Source organism: Papio anubis, chromosome 1 (assembly GCF_008728515.1).
Source record: "Papio anubis isolate 15944 chromosome 1, Panubis1.0, whole genome shotgun sequence".
Lineage (NCBI taxonomy): Eukaryota > Metazoa > Chordata > Mammalia > Primates > Cercopithecidae > Papio > Papio anubis.
In genome coordinates, this window is record NC_044976.1 from 26,022,915 (window position 1) to 26,028,420 (window position 5,506).

The window sequence follows — 5,506 nt, forward strand, 5'->3', positions numbered from 1 at the left end:
TTGTTGTACTTCGTTCGATTACGTATTGCTACTTTCCTTACATACCTTGCATGTAAAACTGTTTCTTCAGTAGTCTTGATTACATGTGTTAGAATGTTAACTCTTAGCAACTTTTATTTTTGGTGAAAAACCTGGTACATAGGTGATTTTAATTATGTACCAAAGTATGGAACCTAGGATACCAGACAAGTGCAGATAAGGTCCAACTCTTTCCGGCATAGCGAGGGGGCATGGCTAACTCCATACATCCCCAGGTCTTACCTAAAATCTAATGGCTCCAAAGTAGGTAAGTTGAACAATTTTCAAAGTCAAAGAAGCAATTTATGACCTTAAAGCATTTAGCAGTACTTGCTTTGGCAGCACAATACTAAAACTGGAACGATACAGAGAAGATTAGCAGGCCCCTGTGCAAGGATGACACACAAATTCATGAAGTATTTTATATTAAAAAAAAAAAGCATTTAGCAAACCTAATGTCTCACTTGCCTTTTTTAGACCAAACGTCTTAAACTTGAAGACATTTTAATTTACCAATAACCTTTAAAACTCATTTTTCCAAAATTACTAAGGTCATGTGAACTAAAAGACATTAAAATTGTTAATTTTCTGACAAAATCTTTATTTAAGCATTTATTATTTTTAAGCCAATTAATCAGAGCTCTTTAATATATTTTGGTAGTGAAACATCACACACGACACATAAATACAGATGAACAGACAGAAGATCCAGTAGTTGTAAGAGTTCTTCTTTTTTTTTTTTTTTTTTTTGAGACAGAGTCTCACTCTGTTGGCCAGGCTGGAGTGCAATGGCACAGTCTAGGCTCACTGCAACCTCCGCCTCCCCGGTTCAAGTGATTCTCCTGCCTCAGCCTCCCAAGTAGCTGGGACTACAGGCACGTGCCACCACACCTGGCTATGTTTTGTATTTTTAGTAGAGATGGGGTTTCACCATGTTGGCCCAGCTGGTCTCGAACCCCTAACCTCGTGATCCACCTGCCTCAGCCTCCCAAAGTGCTGGGATTACAGGTATGAGCCACTACACCTGGCCTATGTTATTTTACTCTACTTTATTTTATTTTATTTTTTGGGACTGAGTCTCACTCTGTCACCCAGGCTGGAGTGCAGTGGCACAGTCTCTACTCACTGCAACCTCTGCCTCCCGGGTTCAATTGACTCTCCTGTCTCAGCCTCCTTTGTAGCTGGGATTACAGGCACACACCACCACAGCCAGCTAATTTTGTATTTTTAGTAGAGATGGGGTTTCACTATGTTGGCCAGGCTAGTCTCGAACACCTAACCTCAGGTGATCCACCTGCCTTGGCCTCCCAAAGTACTGAGATTATAGGCATGAGCCACCATGCCCCTCTTCCTTTTAGATCACGTAGGATAACTTCTAGACATTGCCATGGCATTTGTAAACTGTCATGGTGCTAGTGGGAGTGTCTTTTAGCATGCTAATGCATTATAATTAGCTAACATACAATGAGCAGGCCGGCGCGGTGGCTCAAGCCTGTAATCCCAGCACTTTGGGAGGCCAGAGGCAGCGGGTGCATCCACGAGGTCAGGAGATCGAGACCATCCTGGCTAACACAGTGAAACCTCGTCTCTACTAAAAATACAAAACTAGCTGAAGAGGTGGGCGGTAGCCTGTAGTCCTTCTCCGGAGACTGAGGCAGGAGAATGGCATGAACTTGGAGATGAGGAGCTTGCAGTGAGCTGAGATCCGGCCACTGCACTCCAGCCTGGGCAACAGAGGGAGACTCTGTCTCAAAAAACAAAACAAAACAAAAACAAAAAACACATATAACGAGCAGTGAGGATGACCAGAGGTTGCTGCATTAAGCCATCTTGGTTTGGTGAATTTTGGCTGGCTTCTTTACCGCATGCTGTTTTATCAGTGGGGTCTTTGTGATGAAGGCTGGGCACATTCCTCAGCCCCAGGCTCAAAACTCCCTGAGCCTAGCCTGACGTCCATCCTCCCATCCCACCACATGCCAGCCATATATCTCTCAAACTCCCTGAGCCCAGGCTGGCACCACCTGGGAAGTCTCCGGTAAAGGGCAGCCGTTCAGGTTTTACTGAAAGCACTAGGAACCGAGAATTTCTTTGTACAGCTTTTGGGCTATAAAAACAACGCTCACATTGTTGGGGCCCTCTTGTATGCTGTGGAATGGAGGGACCGGAGTTAGTTTTGTAGTAAAGATCCTTGCCCGCTTGGCACGACACTGGACTCTGGTGGTCTTCTTTTGGGGAACAAACGGTCTGGGCATAACATCCTGCGGGGCTCGTCCGGGATGACCCAAGCCCGCGAGACCCTGGTCCATGGGATCTGCTAGGATGGAGTCTGCACGATAGGTAGGCTGGCTCGTGTCCGTTTGTCTGTCTGTGTCGTGTGTCTGTTCTGAATCTGAATCTGTGACTTGAGGTCTGAGAGCTGGAGCTGGCACAGTCCTGTGAGGCTATAGGACGGCCAGTAGAGACCAGTGGGAGACGTCCCTGGCTCTCCTCTGATCTAGTGCGATCTGAGCTGCGGGTTCCGGTGCTGTCTCTGATCTGGGTGCAGCCCAGTAGCGATCGCTGACCCAGGCAGCTACTCTGACCGGGCTTCCGGTGCGTGTCGCGATCTGAACTGCCCGGTTCCCGGGGAGCAGCAGCTGTCTTTGATCGAGAATTAGCCCGAGCACAATTGTGACCCAGGCAGCTAACTCTGGCCGGGCTTCCGGTGCGCTTGCGGCCCGGTTCCGGGCTTCTGAATTTCAGTGCGGCGCTTGCGGCCAGTTCGGGCTTCTGAGTGCGTGCTAGCGACCCCGGTTCGGGCTTCGAGCAGCGCCACTCGCGACTAGATATCATTAATAAGTCAGATCAGATTTCCTTTACAGAGTTCAACCACATTCCTTTACAGAAAGAGACTACAAATCATTACAGGATGGGTAATACCCAGAGCACTCACTCTATCTCTCCTTACAAGTAATTTCAAAGAAGTTAAGAACGAGGGCCATTGATCTTGATATGAAAATCAGGAAAGGAAAGCTAATTACTCTGTAATAAGCTCAGAATGGCCTGCCTTTGATGTGGGGTGTACCAGAGGACCTTCGACTTGCTGTCATCACTGGGGTAAAATCCAAGATTTTCCTACCTGGGCGTCTCGCGGGCCACTTAGATCAAAATCCCATATATCCTCATATGGCAGGACCTTGTTGAAAACCCGCCTCCGCTTGGCCGAGCGTGACGACAAGCCTGTAATCCAGCACTTTGGGAGGCCGAGGCAGGCGGATCAGTCCAGGAGGTCAGAGACCATCCTGGCTAACCGCGGTGAAACCCCGTCTCTACTAAAAATACAAAAAATAGCGGTAGCGGTGGCCGAGGCGCCTGTGATCCCAACTACTCGGGAGGCTGAGAGCAGAATGGCGAACCCGGGGCCGAGGCTTGCAGTGAGTGAGATCCGGCCACTGCACTCAGCCTGAAGGCGACAGAGCGAGACTCCGTCTCAAAAAAAAAAAAAAAAGAAAACCACGCCTCCTTGGCTGTCCCTTTCAGTGGCCTCCTGAACCTGTAAGGCACTGGTTGCCCGACCACTAAAATCCAAGCAACCAACTGCCCCCAATCCTGTTCTACCCTGGCGGGGGGACCCACTGGTGGGAACACCTCCATGCCCCTCGGGCTGGGGCCCCAACCCCTAGGCTGAGCTGCGGGAGGAGCAGAGGGCCGAGGGCGGCCGACACTAAGGGCCCATTAAAAGAAAAATGGCACAGAAGGCCGGCGGAGGCGGGCACTGCGACTGTTGTGCCGCCCTGACTCCACGGTGGTTTACCTTCGGGAAATAGGACTCCCCAGATGACACAGGAATCCCCAGGCTCCAGTACTGGCCATTCTCCACTAGTGATCTGTATAACTAGAAGACTCAGAATGCTCGGTTTCAGACAACCCCAAAAGATTTACTGGCTTTACTGGATAGTGTCATGTTCACCCCATAGCCCACTTGGGATGATTGTCAGCAACTCCTCGAATCTTGTTTACCACGGGCGAGAGAATACAGGTAGAAGCTAAGCTGGTCCCGGGGGACGACAGTCCAACCGACTGCCACTCCCTGACCTCCATAAACACTTGACCTTTCCTTTGACCAGGCCAGCGTGGGACTACAACACAGCAGGAAGGTGGGGATGGCTATACCTTTGTCGCCAGACCTCCTAATGGCAGGTCTCCGAGACGAAGCTGCTGTAAACCCACTAATTTGGCTAAAAAGTATATTCTATTCTGGGGAGGAGCTTGGAGGGGCTGAAAGAGAGATTTAGTGAGCTTTTTAGACAGTATACCCCCATAGATCCAGAGCTCCAGGAAGTCAGGCAGCTGTTGCTGTGTCTTTAAGTAAATCAGGCAGCTGAATGTTAAAAAAAAACTCTCCAAAATTAGAAGACTTGGAAGGAAAGCAGATTCAAGACCTCCTTCTAGATAGCCCAGCGGGTTTACAATAACAAATACTCAGAGGAAAGGCAATTTAAGGCCACTGAAAAAATGACCAAAGGTCCTGGCAGCAGTGGTACAGAAAAGAGCATCTACAGCCAGGAGTACACCCAGCCTAGGCAGCCCCAGACATGATGAATCTGAGAAAGAAGACCAGTGTGTGCTTTTTCTGCAGAGGCTGGCCACTGGAGTGAGACTGCCCCAAAAAGAAGCAACGAGGACAGGGACCCAGGTCTACACCATACTAGTCCTCAGGAATAAAACTAGGGGAGAGCCGGGGTTTGGATCCCTCCCGAACCTAGGAGTAACTTTGCAAGTGGAGGGTCCCCAGTCCAGTTCTTGGTCGATATGGAGCACAACCTCCAGTCTTAGATTCTAAAACTAAATGAAATTATCCTCAAGTGCATTAGGTACGAGGGCCACAGGAGTTGAAATACCCATGGACAACACAAGAACAGTAAACCTTGGAGCCAAGAAGGTAACCCATTCTTTCCTGGTCATCCTGAGGCCCCTGTCCCCTATTGGGAGAACACTCTAACTAAAATGGGAGCACAGATCACTTCCTCCCTGAGGGCCGTGCGTGACCAACTCCCACAATCGACCAGTGTCAGATCCTGGCTATAACCCTAGAGATGAGTACTGGCTCCACCAGAACTGGCGGCCCCTGACCAGGACATAGCAACCTGGCTCAGCAATATCCAGAAGCAGAAGTGAGCAGAGACAGGTCTAGCAAAACACCGTCCTGCCTTATTTGTTGAACTTAAGCCTGGGGCAGACCCGTCTTGGTCTGGCAATACCCAATGCCCTAGAGGCCAAGAAGTGCCCCGCGCCATCCGGCTCCTTGACCGAGGGTCGCCCGTATATACCCTGGAATACTCCATTGTTGCCAGTACGGCCTAATAGTGGAGAATACAGACCTGTACAAGACTTAAAAAATCAATAAAGAGGGTTGTGGACATACATCCAACTGTGCCTAACCAGTATACCCTCAAGAGTACCCTAAACCCTAAACATCAATGGTACACTGTTTTAGATTTGAAAGATG

The 5,506-nt window shown here is 49.2% G+C and overlaps 1 pseudogene; it reads left to right on the plus strand.

Annotated features, from left to right (window-relative positions):
- The first annotated feature begins 349 nt into the window (after positions 1 to 349).
- Positions 350 to 449, plus strand: LOC116271988 (annotated as a pseudogene).
- The last annotated feature ends 5,057 nt before the right edge of the window (positions 450 to 5,506 follow it).